The sequence below is a fragment of the Tamandua tetradactyla genome, chromosome 12, assembly GCF_023851605.1.
Source record: "Tamandua tetradactyla isolate mTamTet1 chromosome 12, mTamTet1.pri, whole genome shotgun sequence".
NCBI classification, from domain to species: Eukaryota; Metazoa; Chordata; class Mammalia; order Pilosa; family Myrmecophagidae; genus Tamandua; species Tamandua tetradactyla.
This window is the reverse complement of record NC_135338.1, coordinates 3,573,957-3,591,773: the sequence shown is the minus strand read 5'-3', so window position 1 is coordinate 3,591,773 and position 17,817 is coordinate 3,573,957. Positions and strand designations below refer to the sequence as shown.

The 17,817-nt window shown below is 45.3% G+C and overlaps 2 long non-coding RNA genes across 2 annotated transcripts; one reads left to right on the top strand and one right to left on the bottom strand.

Annotated features, from left to right (window-relative positions):
* Positions 1-5,953: 5,953 nt before the first annotated feature.
* On the bottom strand, positions 5,954-8,032 carry LOC143651184 (uncharacterized). Its single transcript, XR_013159897.1, has 3 exons — positions 7,530-8,032; positions 6,726-6,816; positions 5,954-6,413 (listed from the first exon to the last, which is right to left on the bottom strand). It is a non-coding gene; the product is annotated as an uncharacterized LOC143651184 (long non-coding RNA).
* Positions 8,033-8,053: 21 nt separating this feature from the next.
* Positions 8,054-9,308, top strand: LOC143651183 (uncharacterized). The gene is made up of 3 exons (XR_013159896.1): positions 8,054-8,129; positions 8,245-8,327; positions 9,241-9,308. It is a non-coding gene; the product is annotated as an uncharacterized LOC143651183 (long non-coding RNA).
* The last annotated feature ends 8,509 nt before the right edge of the window (positions 9,309-17,817 follow it).

Sequence of the window (17,817 nt, the reverse complement as noted above, 5' to 3'; positions counted from 1 at the left end):
CCAGGCTCTACAGAGGCCCTGCTCCTCCCTCACCCCAGTCTGTGACTCTGCCCTTCCCTCCTCTTCCTGCAGCCTCCTGGAATCATTTTCTAAAACATTTGCCCAAAGGGAGGGAGCAAGGGTTTCAGGTACAAATTTCCCCGAGTGATTTCTTTTCTTTTCTTTTTCTTTTTCTTTTTTTGCTAAAAGGCAGCCTGGGAGAAGATTTACAGTCTAAACGGTGCAAGGAGATTGTCTTCCGGTGCGATTTCAGCATTGGCGAACAGTTCCCAGAGGCCTGGGATGGAGGGAAGCAAAGGGCAGCTCAAGGCGTTCCCTCCCCGTGCCCAGCCCGGCCTCGCCTCGCCCAGGTCTCCACGGAGGGCCTGTGCCTGCCTTCTGAAAAGCAGATTCTGTAAAGTGATATTTTCCACCTTTCTAATCTCAGAGAAGTTGTCCGACTGGTTCTGAGTCTCCCCACAGGCATTGCCTTGTGCGGCACAATTCAGTGCGTGTTACTGTGTTTTAATCATGAAATTAGTGCAGCCAGGACCACTGAAAAGGGCCTTCAGAGGGAAATACCTTTGAAAATACTTCTAGTTGCTCAGTGTCTTGCTTTAGTTCTGTTATCCTTATTAGATTTTGTGCATTTTTCTATTCAGCATGGTACAATCAGAGAAGCATTTCCACTGCTTGTGTTCTCGTGTGTCTCTTTTAACTGCTTTTTTTAAAAACGCAATAAGTAGCGTTTTACAGAATTCCCTCATATGTATGCATTTGGAAAAACACCGACTAGACTCATGTTTCCTGTATTAAAATATGTGCACAAAACACTGTTCTTTCAGGTTTATCAAAAAAGCTAATGTGTCTCCTGAGAATTTTTAGTTCAGACATGAACAACTCCACAAACTTTTCTGTGTGTGAATCATTTGAGCTTTGGATGAGTTTCCTCCTGGGGAGATATGATTGCATAAAATGGCCTACTTCTACCTCAAATGTATCCTGAGATAGTCTTTCAGCAAAGTCTGTTAGTTCTTCAAGTGGATAAGCCATGTTTGAGAAAATAAACTCTGCATGGACAAAAAGCTTCCCGCTTCTTGCATACATTCTGTCTTTGCAGAAGACCATAGAGTTCTTATGAACCCGCGAAATTTGAACCTCAAAGATTCAGCTAATTGATCTATTCCTGTTTCCATTTTTCATTCCCAGTGGTCAGTTTCACACTCATTTAAGAGACCTGGAAAACCTGGAAGATATTTTCAGCCTGTCAGGACGTGTGTTTTCTTTCGTTCGTCCATTTGCTTTGTTTTGTTTATTTTTGTTTTAACTTTTTAAAAAGAGTCGTCAAGTCTATCATTTTTTCACCAACCAATCCATCTCTTAGATCTGTCAGATCATCCCAGGGGATTTGAAATCGAATTCCCCTTAAAGCAGAAACATTTCACAGGTGTGTAGAGGTAGGAGAGAGCTTAGGGGCCCTTTAGTCTCGCCCATTTAAACAGTTTCAACACAGGAGAGGATCCAGGTAGGAGAGGGAACCCCACCACTGCGAGGTAGACTTTACACAGGAAGAAAATATTGTTTCAACCTTCAGACTCCAGACGCCTTCACCATCAACCCCCCATAAAATGGCTGACATCAGAGAGACAAGGAGGGCGGAGGGCGGGGAGTACAGGATAAAGGGGTGACTTGGGGTGTGGGTTTTAAATGAAGTGACAGTGCTACCCCATAACCCATTTCTCTTGCTTCTGGACAGTCTAGGGCATCTTGCCTTTGAGACCCCAGCTGGGATGAGCTTAGCACAATCTCCCCTGCCTGCAGCCTACAATTTCATCTTTGGCTCCTACTATTTGGCCCAAGTTTAGCTTCTTCCCTGGCCTCCTGGGAAGCCTCTGTTGCCTGATCTTTATTACTCTTTTCCCACACTCCATTATACAGCACGATATCTGCCTCGGAATTTATTTATTAGGACTCAGATCTGTAATATAAAACCCTGCCCTTCCTGCTTGGCTCAGTATCTATGCAACAGAAAGTGAGAGTTCTGCTTGTCCTTAAACAGTCATAGAAAGTAAGTACCCAGAAAGGAAGGGCCAGAGGTGTGCAAAGGAGCTAACCCCTTGGAGCACCCTTGGGGCCAACCTGCTTTGTCAAAACGTCACACTCGCAATCCAGCAGTCCAGATGGGGCGGCCACAGACACTTCCTTGTAGGAGACTGCATCTGCAACTGGCAAACTTACTCCCAAATTTCTCGCCCTCTAATTCAGTACACTAGCTACATATATTTTGCTAATGTTTTACCAAATAATTGTTGTTTTCCTTCAAAATGCTTAAGCAGGTTACAGGTCTACAGTGCATTTTTTCAAAAAACAAGTAATACACTCAAAGGGTTAATAACTGAAAATGATACTGAAAAGTATACATTGAGAGTGGTGTGAAGGTGGCTCAGTGGCAGAGTTCTCACCTGCCATGCCTGAGACCCGGGTTTGATTCCCAATGCCTGCCCATGCAAATAAAATAAAATAAAATAAAATAAAATGTACATTGAGATATCTTATTCCCATTTCTGACCTTGCACACCCATTCCTGATGCCTATATGTAATCACTTTTATTGACTTCTTACATATAATTCTAGGGCTCCTTTTTTTTTTTTCACTTTTCCAGCTGTTTTTTTTTACATTTTTAATTTTAAAATAGTTTTAGATTCCCAGAAACACTGAAATGTGAGAACAGAAAGTTCTTACATACTCATGCAGTTTCCACTGTTGTTATCATCTTACACTAACGCAGTACACTCGTCGTAACTAAGAAACCAACATTAGTACAATATTATAAACTAAAGTACACACTTTGTCTGAACTTCACTAGTTCTGGGATCCCAGCCAGGACACCGCATTATATTTAGTCCTCCTGTCTCCTTGGGTTCCTCTTAGCTGTGACACTTTTTCAGACTTTCCTTGTTTTTGATGCTGTTGACAGCTTGGAGGAGTGCTGATTGGGCATTTTGGAAAATGTCTCTCAGTGTGGTTTCTCGCGTGACCAGATAGTGGTTACAAGCAGGAGGAGGAAGGTCACAGGGGTGCAGCATTATTCTCATCCCATCCCATCAGCAGGTGCCACTGCTGACACTGGCCTTAATCACACCAAGACAGCGTTTGTCAGGTTTCTGCCCTGGGAAGTTACTTTCCCTTTCCATTCCTCTGTCCTATGGAAGCAAGTCCCTAAGTGCAGCCACACTCAGTGGGGACCTGGGCATTTCTTCTTCTCTATTTTGCAAACCGGCAGGACCCTTCGGAGGGCCAGACCTCTGTGCTAAGCCGCTCACTCCAATTGGAGGCTCTAAAATCAGACTTCCTCATCAGAATCTGCACTCCTAACAGGACTTGTACATTCTCAGAAGGAGCTCACAGACTTACCAGGTCACTAGGTTTAACTCTGCCATTTTAGTCTTTCTTGCATGCCTAACCTTCTGCTTCAAAGTCAGCCTTTATGAGGGTGAGACCACAGTGCCGTCTGCAGTAAGGACGATGTTCCCTCCATGAAGTGTTCAGTGGCTTGGCGTTGGATTTTATTTTGAACTGAAGCCTGAAATAGAAAGTGTGGTTCACCGGACGGTCGGGGTTTGAAAAGGGGGACCCCTCCCCCCGATGCACACACACACACACAAAGACTCTTGTCATTGCATGTGTATTTTGTAGGCCTACCTCTGAAACTTCCTGTTGGAAAATGAAAATCCTGGAACCCACTTCTGTTTTCCTACTGGCTCCCATGCTGGAGTCTTGGGAAATTCATTTTTGTCTCCTGGAGCCTCAGAATCCCCACCTGCCAAGTACGGATGACAGCACGAGAGCCCACCGGAGCGTCCTGCCAGGCACCTGCAAACCTGGATGGGGCGGACTGAAGGGGGGTAGCTCTGGATGCCGGAGATGCTGTGCCACGGAGACTCTGGGGCACAGACCCTCACTCTGCCCCGAGACAGGCTCGCACAACAGGGAGTCCATGGAAGCACAACACGGGAGTCCTCACACACGTCAGTGTTCCAGGAGAGATGGTCCCACCTCCACAGGAGCAGGCTTTGTCTCTGCAGCAGTGACAGGAAAAGGTTCCTCTTTTTCCAGGCAGCTTACAGACATACACGAGGCAGAGGGGGCAAGGGCAGTTCAGTAGCAGAATTCTCGCCTGCCATGCGAGAGATGTGGGTTCGCATCCCGGCCCAGGCCCTTTCCCAAACAACAACAACAACAATTCAACAAACGGTGCTGCAGTACCAGGATGGTGGCATGGAAAAAGAAATGAAACGTGACCCCCACCACACAAAAAAATTGAAAATAAAAATAGATAAACAAGGCAAAGCAACCAGGTCTGATTAAAGCATATGAATGGTCTCGGAAGAAATCCATCACGGCGTTGGGAACTCTCTTAATGAGAAGCAAAGCACCTAGATCAGCTGAGATGGCACAAAACTGACGAAAATGAGAGTCATTGTACCAGAGCCTGACGGCTTCTTCAAGACACCGACGAAGGTTTATCTCTGCTCCAGCCCAGGCTTAATCTTCGGTGAATTATAGCGTGTTAAGGGCTCAATCCTCACTCAACCACCAAGCATTTGTTGGCCTCCCCTCTGAGCCAGACACAGTGTTTTAGTTATTCATTCTAAACAGCATGAAAAATATTGTTCTAAATGTCAGCACTACCTTCAGGGCCCACTAAAAAATTTTAAATACATTTGTCCCATACCAAGATATACATCTTCGAAGCAAAGATCATATTATTTTTTGGCCACACCCTCCAACAAGTCATCTTTTTCTCTTCCACAAACAACCCCGGCCCCCAAGAGAGTCAGGAAAGGAATGTATTTGTGGAGTGCTGTGAGTCAGTCAAATAAAATGATAGTGACAAATTGATGTGGATTTGTGATATTTCAACTGGTTTATACCAGGCAGGGTGACGGGTTTGTAGGGGGCTACCGTGTCATATTCCTTCTGCTTTCCCTAGTCACAGACATGTGGCAGAAAACGGGAGGTTGTGGAAAGACTGTGGAATTATTTCCTTCCCACAAAGCACGGTGTTCGGCAGCAGCTGACAGACAAGGGCCGTTTCTAAACTTCCTGAGCTCTGCAATTATAGACTTTCTCTTAATCGTAAGAAGAAACATCTGAACATTCAGTCATTCCTGATAAAAGGCTACATATTCTATCCAGAACTTGCCTTGCCCTGTGTCCTGAGTGGGCCAATGTTGGAGAAGAGCTTCCGTACCCAAGAATGTTCTTGCCACGTGCCCCACAACCTCCCATTATAACAATGCACTCTCATGACCACATACTTCTCAGAGGCTGCCGTGGCTAGTCTTTTCACCACTAGCCTTTTCTCGTGAACTATTAATGTTTCTGAAATGGATAACCCCTTGATCCATTATCAGCCATTAGTAACCAGAATTTAAGCAGATTTCAATAATCTGATAAACATCAGATTGTTTAGCCAGCTCAGCAAGACCCTGGTAGAATAAGACAAGTGATTTTTGATGGCAGGGAAGAAAATCTAGAACAAAATAGATCTAGGTTGACGGTATAGCGAAGTGGCTGAGCAGCCTGCCAGAGTCAGATTGCTGGCCCCACTTATTAGCACTGTGATCTCGAACAAGTTCCTTAATTTCTTACTGCTTCAGTTTCTCCACCTGTACAATAGAATGGTGACGGTAGGCGCACTTACCTCTTTGCAGTTGTGCGGATTAAATGAGAACATATTTACATTAGTGCATAGGGACTCCCTGGCATACAGTAAGTGCTTAATAAATACTATATCTTGAAGAAGGAGCTGAGCAGTCAGATGTTAGCATGAGAGCACTTGGAAATGTGCAGGGGATGGAGAAACATCACTAGGTAAAACACGTATCAAAAACAAAGACACAATAATTTTGCTAGGAATTTGTTTCTATCCATAAGTGTGGCTTATGCAAACTCACAACCTTCCCTCAAATACCTTGAGTGATTCCATCCACAACCCAAGAAAAGGGTTTTCTGCTCCATTTTATGCCTCAAAGGTCAGGTGTTGTCAAGTTTTTCATTCATTCAGTAGCTGAGACGTGGATTTGATCATGCCCGCACTGGGTTGTCACCTTGGGTGACAAGTAATTTGGTATCAGACCTCTGGGAGGGAACCGCCTACGCCCAGCCCTTTATTCAGAGACAAGTGCAGAAACAAGGTCAAAAGTTGAAGCTTAGAAGGCAGAGAGAAAAGCAACCTTTTAAAGTCTAGACAGCATATTAACAGCTAGGACTGAATGTGTTACACTCTGTTTATAGGAGCTTTTGCTGACAGCAGGGAATCCGAGCCCTCTTTTCTCCCCATCTGGTAAGTTGTCTTCTGCTCTGTCTTTGGAGGCCACCTCTTCCCACGTGCCCTTGGAAGGTTAGTGCTCCGAAGCTGGAGTCGAGTCTATAGGGCAGGGAGAAGCCGAAAGGGAAAAGCCATTTGAGGATTTACACGTTTTGTACAGAATGTGAATATATCACACCAGTCTAGTAGCAATTCACGGTTGCAATTTTAGCCCTTCCAAGGTTTTTTGCTAAAAGTTTTATAGGAGCAAATTAGAATGTAAGTGGATCATCAAACTTTTTCTATATCTATTTTATTTTCCTAAGGAAAGTTAGTCAAGGAAGTTTTTCCTTTTTTTTTATTATTAAAAAAAATTATAAAATGACTTTGATCAGAATTCAAAGCTTTGGAGGGAATGTAAATTCATTTTACCTTTCAGGAGAGCAATTTGGCAGTATGTAAAAAAGAGCCATCAAAACGGGCATCCTCCTCGAGCCAGAAATTCCATTGCTAGGAATTCATACTATGGAAACAGGAGCATAAATATTTATGTCAAAGAATGTCTCTCATATAATTATTTATAATTGTCCCCAAAAAGGAAATAATTTAAATACTCTGAAATAGGGGATTAGTTAAATATAATATTATGGGAATGTTACAAAGCTCGCTAAAAATGTTCCTCAAGGAAGTATTTAATAGCATTGAGGCACATATAGGCGATGTTTAAGATCAACGCTTCAGAGGCAAACAGACGTGGCCTTGAATTTCAGTCCCTGCTTGAGGCTACCGAGTATTCCTAACTTCACAGGGGTGTTATAAAGACGGCTCACAGGCTTGGCAAATCCTAAGAGTGGAAGGAAAAATGAGATAACTGTATAATTCCAACATGTTATTTATTTAAATACGCATGCACATCTTTATGTGTATATTTGCGCATATCTACATTATATGTATGTATGCAAATGATATGCATAGAGAAAACTGGAAACACAAAAACAAAATGTTAAGAGGAACTAGCTCTGAGTAGTGGAATTACAGGTGAATTTAATTTGTTTTTGTTATTTTTCAAAATTTCTATTCTATGTATATTGTCCCTGTCATTAGAAAACTATGTACCACCAAGAGGCAGAATGCATCATTTTAATTCTTACATAAAAAGTAGATCGATTTTCCGGAATCTGCATTTCGGGGTCAACGGGGCTTTTAAGCCTGGAGAGGGTGCTAGGAAGGACTGACCTCTCCGAGTAAAGGAAAGGGAGGTCTTCCCCAGCCGGAACAAAATTCTGCTGTAAGTCCCTGAGACCAGATGGACGGATGCTGCAGGCTCCATTCGCCCGAGGCGCCCGAGGCGGGGGGAATGTGCCAGCACGTTTCTCAGGTCTGCGTCTTCAGCCCTGGTGACACGAGCCACCAGCTGTTGGTGTAAAAGGCGGTCCCCCCCTGTTCTGAATTGGAAGGGGTCTGTTGGGTCGGAACCGTGTACATGACCGAGCCTGAGACTGAAGGGAGGATGCGGCTGGGCCTGCTGGTCCCACCGGAGAGAGGGTGGGTGCAAAGGAAACTGTCCCCAAGCAGGGGGCTCTTATTGGAGGCCCGAGGGCTCCCCATCTGACCACAGGACGACCAGCGCGGTCCCCCCCATCCTCTCAGACGCGTCTCATTCCTTCCTGGGGTGCGGGGGTGGGGGGAGCCGTTTCCCTCCAGGGATCAACCCAGGTCAGCCTACATTCGCGCTGGAGCCCGTGGGGACGCCGCCTTAACAGTCATTCCAGGGCCTGCTCCGCAGCCACACCCCAACCCCCTTCCGTTTTCAAAACTCAAAACATTTTCATAAAGGTTTTCTTGGGGCGGGACTGTAGTTTTGCAGGAGTGGGTGTGTTGGTGGTGGTTCTATTTCCCCTCTGTAAGAATGATTTCACGTTTTTCCCTTTTTTCCTTCCTGAATCTTAAGGGGCCTGAAAGCAGGAGAATGCCAGAATTTTAACAGTCAGGAGAAAAGGAGCTAGATGCTGCTCTCTGCAGAGCCGGCCCGGGGTGCGTTTTCCGGGCCTTTCTCCCACGCCCCTCGGCGCCCCCCGGCCGGGCGCCCGCCGCCCCCTCCCCGGCAGCGCGCGCGCTTCCTGTTTGGTCTTGCACCTCATCTGGACCCAGGAGCAGACTCCGTTCTCATCTTTTACACTCTGTTATTTCAGTCTTTGGTCTCCATGTCACTTAATCAGGAAAATGTTAATTCCTCAGCAGGGAGGATAAAATCATAACTCTTCTCAGTTTTATGTTAAATCCCCTAAGAGCTTCTGAACAAGTAGCCTGACTCTCTCTCTTACCTCTGTTTTTCCATCTGTAAAAGGAAAACATGCAACGTGTGCTTAGTCCCCAAATGCAGTAATCCTTGAAAAACATTTGGGGACAATTAGGTCGTTTCGTTACCCCAAAAGGTGTAGAGAAAGTCTGGGATAATTCAGATTGCATTCATCATAATACATGCACATCAAGTGGGTATTGGCCTGCACGTATAGTGTGTTCACAAACGCAAATGTTACAGAGGAGGTGTCTGCAAATTCTGACCTGTTGCGGGCCCCCCCCACATGCAGTGGTTTCAATGGGGTCCCTTCCTGTGTTCAGTGAGTCCCCAGTTCCCGCCTGCGGGTCTCAGCCTCACCTGTCCTCTCCAAAAGGGCTCCCAGCTATTCAGATCGCTGTTCCCATTAGGAATTTGCTTGTCTGAATTTCATACTGGAGGGATTATAATCTTGTTAAAATAGTTCTTGCAAAGGTGTGACTCACAGATATGATAATCCTGTGGAGGAGAGGATTATTTCTTCTCTTCCAGGATATCCTCTGTTGTCAAGTCCACCGCCAATTTTATTCATAGCAAGGGGGGCTGGGGAGACGGCTAAAAACTACCACAATAATTGTGTACATTAACAGAGGTACATTCCAAATCCAGGGGCAGGAGAATGCATCTTAGCCTTGATATACTTGCCAAGCGGCGCTTGTTTACTGCCGTAGTTGTCCCGCGGCCCTGTGGTACTGTGGCACAGACTGCCTGGATGAGATCCCTCCGCCGGCGATCAGCTGTGTGACCTTGGGCAGGTAACACGACCTTTCTGTGCTTCAGTTTTTTCAACTGTAAAATGGGGATTATAATAGTACCTAGATCCCAGGGTTACTGAAAGGTTAAAACAGTTCATATATGTGAAGTGTTTAGAACAGGACTAAGTGACTGATCAATCCATGGTGTAATCGTCAATCCAGATGAACTTTTATTTTTCTGGTTTCAAACAAATCTGAAAATGTAGAAACTTTCTTCCCGGGAGTGGGGGTGGGGGGGAATCTGTGCAGACACAAAAGTTACATTTACATTCAAATTCAGGGTTTTCTAAGACTGTGAAGGCCGGTTGCTGCCAATCTATTTCCAGCACTTGCCCTTGTAGGAAAGAGCTGACCTGGAAATCTGGTACTGCAGGTCTGAAGAGCTTTCCCCTGTAAGATGAATTAGGGGAAAGGATAGCAGCAAGAGCAGCAAACATTGAGCAAATAGTGAAGTTGTGCATCTCCAAATATTTAGGAAATTGCTACTTAACTAAATGGGACTAAAAAAAAACCCACTTGGGATAGAAAGATAAAGGTGATGGTGGAGTTATACAGAGAAGGTAGGGTTTAACAAATGAGTATGACTGCTGAATCACTAAATTGATATTTCTTTTGGTCTCCAGTGTCTCAGAGCAGCTAGAAGCAAAAAACTAAAATTGTGCAATTGCAACCCATACCAAACTCTGAAATCTGTTCTGCAACTAATTGTGGTGCTTTGATATGTATTGCTTTTTTGTATATATGCTATTTTTCACACACACACACAAAAGTTGATTGTGATGATAAAAAAAATATTTATTCCTTCTAGTCCCCTATATTCTGGAGCAGCTAGAAGGACAAATCTGAGAGGATTGTATGGGAGCCCATGACCAACTCTAGGATCTGTCCTGTAACTACTTGTTGAAGAGTGCTTTGGAAGCTATTGCTTTTTCTTTCTTTGTTTTGTATATATGTTATATTATACAATTTAAAAAGTTAAAAAGAAAGAAACACATCTTATGGCAACACCGACGACAAAACCTCTCAGAGTGACAGTGGGGTCTGGTAGGAGGAGCTTGGAACTTGCTCCTGGGAGCCAGAGTTTAATCCACATTTACACCCGTCACTAGCCTTAAAACACAGTGAAGGGGACATCTCTGCTCAAAGCCCTCTCCCTCATCAGTTTTGAACACCAGAAATCTGGTGCATTTTAAGAAGACTTTTCTAAATGGCCACAGGACCTGGCTTTCAGAAATTAATGCTTATCTACACGCCACACATGCTTGTTTTTGAATTTTTTTTTTAACACCCTAAGGAAATTCACAGAGCTATTCTCTGTGAATTCACGGTTGTCCTCAGGAGGGGGTGGAGATAGATTATTTTAATTTTCTTCTTTTTAATTTTCTGTAATCTGCTTCATAAGAAGGATGCGCTATTTAAATAATTAACTAAGCAATTAGGTATTAGTCTATATTCCAGCTACTCTGCGAGGCATTGAGAACACAGCATCCCTTACCTCATAATGGTTACGGTCTAGAGGGAATAAGACATTGAATAAGTAATTACACAATTAATTATGCATAGGGGACTTGGAGGTCAAGGGGACCTTGATCTAGCTGGAATTGGGGGAGGCTTCCCTGAAGAAATTATATGAAAGTTGCTGTCTGAGGCGGGAGGAGGGGGGAGGAAAGAATGAGGAAACTTCCAGGTGGAGAGAACAGCACGTGCAAAGGCCCTGAGGCCTGGTGAATTCAAGGAGCTGGCAGTCGGCCAGAGTGCCTACAGCTTGGAGGAAGGGAGTTTCAATGAAGGTAGGGGCTAGAGAAAGCACAGCTTTATTGACCTTGTCAAGGATTTTTGCTTTTTTTTTATTTTGAGAGGGATGGAAAATCAGAGTTATGACATGGAAATAAAGCTATTTCTATTTTACAATTTTTTAAAAAAATAAAATGAAAACAATAACAAAAATACCTCAAATCCTTTGTAGTCTACAATTTAGGAATTCTTGGATTTGGGTTTTTAAGGCCAATTCAAAAGATTCATCTTATACATAAAAATACTGCGTGGAAGTGTTTATATAAAAAGCCTCCCCCAGGCGCCTTGAAATGTTAGCTTCCGCTGTGCAGGGGCCTGGGGTGGTAAAGCCAGCAGGTCACTGCAGCCCGGGTCAGTTAGTGTCCTGTGGGGACGGTGGAGCATGCTGGGAAACACAAGCAGAGGAGTAGAAGGCTGAGCAGCCAGAGACCCTTTCCTCCCTCCCACCCCAGGGAGTTGAGACATGAGACCGCCCCATGAGTGTTCTGTCATGAAACTTCATGCACCATGGAATTGCCAAAGAATTTGATCCCCAGACCAGCTGCGGTGAAAGCACAGCTGGACAAATGACAGCATCTAGAACCTGACAAATTGCAAGGCTGTTTTTTCAGCTCGGGAGTGCAAAGCTGGGCCACTGTCATGCCTGCCAATTAACTGGTGCTCAAGCTTAGGTGATCTCACCCTATAAGTGGACATCCTGAGACGGTGCATTGAGTCATGCCAGCATGCCAAGAGGACGCTTACATTTGTTGTGATGCCTCTCAGTTTATTTGCTTCAAAATTTTATTTTAAACCCACCATGCTCTGTCGTCTCAGGAAATCACTGCATCAGAAGTAATTAGCCACTCGGCTGCTGAATAATAGATGTGATCTTTCCAGCAAATGCTCGTCTCCTGTGTTCCCACATCAGCTGGGCATGCCCTGACCTCCCCGTGGTTTCAATGGCAGAGGTAACTGCCAAAGCACACTCGGCTCCTGGAGTAACTCAAAGGTTTAGTGGGCTCTGGAGCCCCCGCGACAGGCATCTGGTAGTCAACTTTTCCCTGTAATGAGGAGTTATTAAATATTCACGTCAGGAATTTCGACTTTTGTCAGCCCTCAACTGGTCTTCCAACCTGTTACCTATTATGCCTCACACTTTATATACCCCCGAATACACAAGAAGAAACTTGTGAGTGTTCTATAAAACCCGCTACTGACATCAGGGTGGGTCTTGGAGGCTTATGGTTATCCTAATAAAGCCAAGGAATGTGTAACAGGCTGTAGCGGAGCAGGCCACCAACTGCTTTATTGTCGAGGTACAAAAGGACCCTCTGGTAAACCTGCTGTACCTGAGATGCAGCTTGCAGCGGCGTCTTCAAGACTTTGTTCCCTGCCCAACTTCAGACCTCATCTGTCTGCTTCTTGTTTCCCTCCATGTGATAAGTCTACTAACTTACACGCTCAGACAAGAAATACCTATTGATGGAGTGGTTATGAATTACAGATTGGAGCCTGCAAATCAATTTGGAATTTTTTTTATATAAATTCGAACCAGATCCGTGAGGCTAGCTTTCCCACAGACAGCAGAAGCGTGAGGAAAATTGGGAGCTGGACAGGCGGGTCATCAGGGATGCCCTAGGTTAGTGTGGGAAGGAGGTCTTCGATGCTACGAGAATCCTCTAGCTTGGTCTCTTCCTTTCTCCATTCCTACCCCATCCTTGGAGGCTCAGTGTCCTGTGCAAAAGCGCAGGAGAGGGCACGTGGCACTCAAGGTAACTGCGGGCAACTCAAAATCACAGGGGCTGGCGAAGCACCCAGATACCGCCCTCAGCAGGGAGCTGTTCCCACCCGAGGCAGGAGAGCCAGAGTAGACCTTTACAAGAATCTAGGACCAGCAGCAGCTTAAGCAAGAAATCCTGGCCATGCACTGGATTCGCACTCCCGAGGCAAAGCCTGGGCTGCGAGGAGCAGAGAACCCTCCTGGAGAGTCAGACAGGACAGCCAGCCCGGGATCTGACGTCAGGCCACTCTTACCCGGGTTCATTTTTCCGAAAACCTTCGGAGTGTGAAAGAAAAGTTAGGGGCCATGTGGGTATTTGTTTTTAAATCTTTGAACCTAAAGTGTTTTCAAGCATCGGTAAGCAGACCTGCAAGGCGAGAAAGAAAGGCCTTTCTCTGTTTCCAAAAATCACGTCCTGCGGCTGGTGGCCGCACGCCCTAAGGAGGCTCAGAGAGGTGAGGATTTTCAGGCGAGACCTGACACATCGGAGGCATCAGGCCTTCCTTCCCCTCAAAGTGCGGTTATTCCTTTAACAAATATTTATCAGTGCACGTGGAATGGATTTGCTTTCTAAAGAGAAGTTTCTCATTAACCTTGTTTCATGTCATGAATTCAGGCCTGCTGCTCTCAGGTCTGAACTGGACAAATCCTTCTCTGTAACCCTCCTGCCTCTGGTCTTGCTGTCCTCCAAACCAGTGTCCTCCCATTGGAGTCATGTTTGGTAAAAAGCGAGCCCCGGCTTGTAAACCCTTCCATGTTCCCCACTGCCTCCAGCACGGGGTCCAAACCCACCAACAGACCCCTCGACATTTCTACAGTCTCCCCACTTTTCAACTCCTCTGTACGTCCGCAGTCTCATCGCTTTTCAATACCTGGGTCCTTCTGCAGCCTTGTTTTTCAGCTCCGTACCTCGCCTGGTTGCTTCCAGCCTGACTCAGATGCTGGTTTTGAGCGATCGCTGTACCCTTAGAGGAATCCTTTTCTTCTGTCCCCCTCCCCGCCTCCGCCATCAACCTGCCTGGCTCCCACTGGTAGGCCTGAGAAGCAGCTCGGAGTAACACCATCACGCCGAGTTGCTTTGGTCCTCCCTGCCGCACCCTGGAGCTCCTCTGTCAAGCTCTTCCCACGTCTCATTAAAACGCCCCATTTTCTGCTGTGCCTGGGAGCAGTGTAAGGGCAGAAACTATGCCCCACTCATTAAATAACCCACCCAGTGCTTCATGCAGCTTCCGGCAAGATGTGGAACTCGAAATGTTTGAAGAAACTAAACCAAATGGTGATTTGCCAAAAAAGAAGGTGCTCCCCCTAAACTAAGGTCCATAGGGCACTAAGACACTTTTAAAAATCTGTAGGAACACAACCTCTATAAGAATTTAATTGTCATTACTAGGTGTTTCTGTATGCTCTCCATACACCCCAGCGTCTTAAGAATTAGTTTAAATGAAAAGCCAAATAATTTTGAACGCTGATTGATTAAAGTAAATTTTGGGGGAATGATTGGGAAGAATTGAACAATAAAAATACATCAGGTGGCATCTGACTTAGAAAGGATTAAAACTACCCTCCAGTGGAGGAGATACACAGAAAAATTATTTTTCATAAAAAAGGAAAAAAAATTGTATCTGTTCTAGCCTCCAGCGTTTTGGAGCAGCTAGGAAGAAAAATCCGGAATAGTGGAATGGCAACCCATTACAAACTCTGAAATCTGTTTGTATCTACTTGTTGAGTGCACTTTGAAAATCATTGCTTTTTCTTTCATTTCTATGTATTTACGTTTTATTTAACAATAAATAACAGTTCGTTTTGTGGTTTTTAAAAAAGGCTGTTGGAAGCCCCAGCATCGGAGGCACAGTACTTGATTGAATCTGGAGGGGTCTAATTCTGGGTAAAGCGCTCATGAAACCACCCAGCACCACTTGGGTCTCTCCCTCTCCCTCTCTGAAGAAGCTTTGCAGCAACTGCAGCCTCCTGTACCAGTTGCTGCTTCTTTGAAAATCACCGCTCAGACACAGGCTCTTCTCCAGAAGAGATGCCAGTCAGACAGCAGGGGCGGGACGCAGAGAGCACTCAGTCCACCCAAGCGCACCCCGTGCCTGACAATGGAATCTCAAAGTAATATGTTGGCCCAACGTTTGTGTGAAGACCCCAATAAAAAAGACCTAGAAGGAGCAGGGCGAAAGGCAGCCTTTAAAATGCTTGACCTGAATACCCGTGTTCAATCGCGGAGAGGCTTAGAGCATTCGAAAGGTGGTGCTTTATTTTTATGTGGTGCAATCCTCCCCACCACAGCTTTGCTTTTCTCTGCACCAGAGCCTGCCCATGCATCGGCATCCTTGGTCTGCGCGTGGGAGGCACGGCGGCCGTCCCTGCCCCAGCGGCCCTGTGGACCCCAGACTCAGGGTCTGGTGGGCACAGCTCTGTGAGCTTGCCCTCGGTTCCGAAGGAGAGCACTGCTATGGCTGCAGGCGAACCACCACGCCCAGCCCGGACAAGCCTTGCACTGTCACTGTCAGAGCAGCCGCTGAGGCCACGCTCAACAGTTCCATTAAACGTCTGGCTGAGAATGGCCTAGAGAAATGGAGACGCATGTAGCTTTCCTTCCCACACCCTGTTTGTCCAGATTTATAATGTGACATAGAAAAAAAAATGTACATATGTATTTACCAGCAAGAGTGGAACGAAGTTAATATTTTGCTATAGGAACTTAATTCAACCAGAAGTGGAGTTTTAAATAGAAACTTGAAGTCTACTACCCACATGCAATCATGGTTGAAGTATCCATTTCCCTTTACAGCCCCACCCCCAAAACCACTGATTCTTTTCTCCCCAAGCTCTCAGGTCCGATTGCCTTTACCTGTGTTCTTCCTGCAGCCACTGAGAATGCATAATCCTCGGGAAGCAGCGGGGGTGCTTTCCTGAGTGTGGCGGACAAGTGTGACCTCTGCTGGGTGAATGAGGGTGAAGCTAGCGTGGCCCTGAACTGAAACAAAACGAAGAGCAGAAAAACATTTTTCAAAGCAGTGCTTTCTAGAGGTAGGAATGAAAAAATGTTTGGCCTTTTTTTTAAAAAAAAAAATCATCTTTTTAACTTTACGGGATTAAAAAACAAACTTGCGAGGCTTATCCTTTTTTAGGTTTCTAGAAACAAACTTTGTTGAATGTTTGCAACTTCTGCAGCATGTTGATACTTAGGTTAAGTGATTTTTTAAGAGCTCTGTATATTAAAAGCAGCTTAACTGCCTAATAGCCGAACTGTTTCTTTTCTATCTGATTGCCTGCCAGTGCTTCAAATTATGTGTGCAAAAGCAGGGATCTCTCTGTTCTCGGATCAGGAGTGATTCTGATAAACTTGAAAGCAAACGGTAGACTTCAAGACTGAATTTTCAGAACTGCCTAGGGAAGGGGATGTGTGGAGGTCAAAAACATTCCAAGAAAACTTGCCACATCTTGCCAGACTTTTCCCTCCGCCACAGTGGAATTTGGATGTTTTTAGAATCCTTAGGTCCTTAATTTCAGGGGTGAGTACTTTAAAAATGAGTACGTTTCCTTGTACATTGCACATTTCCTAGCACATTAAAATATGTTCAGCTTATCATGTCTTCTTTACCCACTCTATTTCAGGGGCATGTGAGAGCAGAGTTTGGAGGTTAAATTTACTGCCTCACGTCAAAATGCCTAATTACATTGGGTTCTAATTCTGACTGTCACTCCTCAGTGAGGAAGCTGTGGGAAGGTTCTTTAAATGCCTTAGGCCTCAGTGTCCACCTCTGTAAAATGGGGTTGGTATAGTGCCCACATCAAAGGGTTTTGAGAGAATTCAGAGCAGAGCTTAGCACAATACTTGCCCACAGTAAGTGCTCTGTTTAGACTGGCTGTCGTTACTGAAAGTGCAATATTGAAAGTGTATATAAACAGAGAATATTCCTTCCTTTCTCTTCATCTCTCCCTCCCTCCTCTCCTTTGCTTCTTTCCTTCCCTTCCCTTTTCAACAAGTATATTTATAGAGGCTCTAATATAGGCAAAGCTTTATGCTAGAAATTGTGCAGGAAAAGAAGCTGAAAAAGATGCTTTTCCTACCCTCACAGAGTTTTCGTTCTCTTTGGTATTTTATCATTTAGTTATAGGTCAGTGGTTCCAAATCCTGTATGCTAACACCCCAGAGTGATTCCAGTTAGTTTAGGATGAAAATGTCCAAAATTATCAGGAAAAGAAGTAATTAACTTTTACTTGAATAATGAGTATTTGCTTTTCAGAACTGAGAGGCAAAGACAAGGAAAAACGGTGCTAAGTTGCTGAAGTTCCAAAAGATTGGCAGTCGCGTATGTTAGTTTTGGGGAGGGCAACCTTGAATAGCGCGTCTTTAAGTTGGAGGAAGAATGAAAAATGAGACCATTTTAAGGTTTCTCTGTCTATACGCACAGCTTTACCAAAGGGCAGCGTCTGAAACCTCTTTTCTAGAGGGAATCTGGTCCTCTTGGGCAGGCTGGCACTGCGACCCATCAGCAGCCCATCAACTGCTCGTTCACTACGACTTCCCCAGCGCTGTGCTGGTCACTTGCCAGGCACTGGGCAAGAGGCTGCCGCAGACCCGGTGTGACGAGCACGTCCTCCGCCTGGGATGCGGGCGCACTCTGCAGGGCAGCGGGAGAGGCTTCTGGTTTCTGTAGCCTCTGGGGACTTGCGTTGCCCCATCTTCACTTCCAATCCCACGTACTCTCCGATGGCCCCGTCGAGGTCTGTGATGACCATTCTCGCAGCACTGGCCAACGTGAGAGGTAGAGTGGTGGCCCCAGAACTGAACGAAATCAACTCCTCTCAAACCAGTTTAGCCACTGGGTTCGTCAAACCAATTTCTCCACATGGCCCTTGAATTTC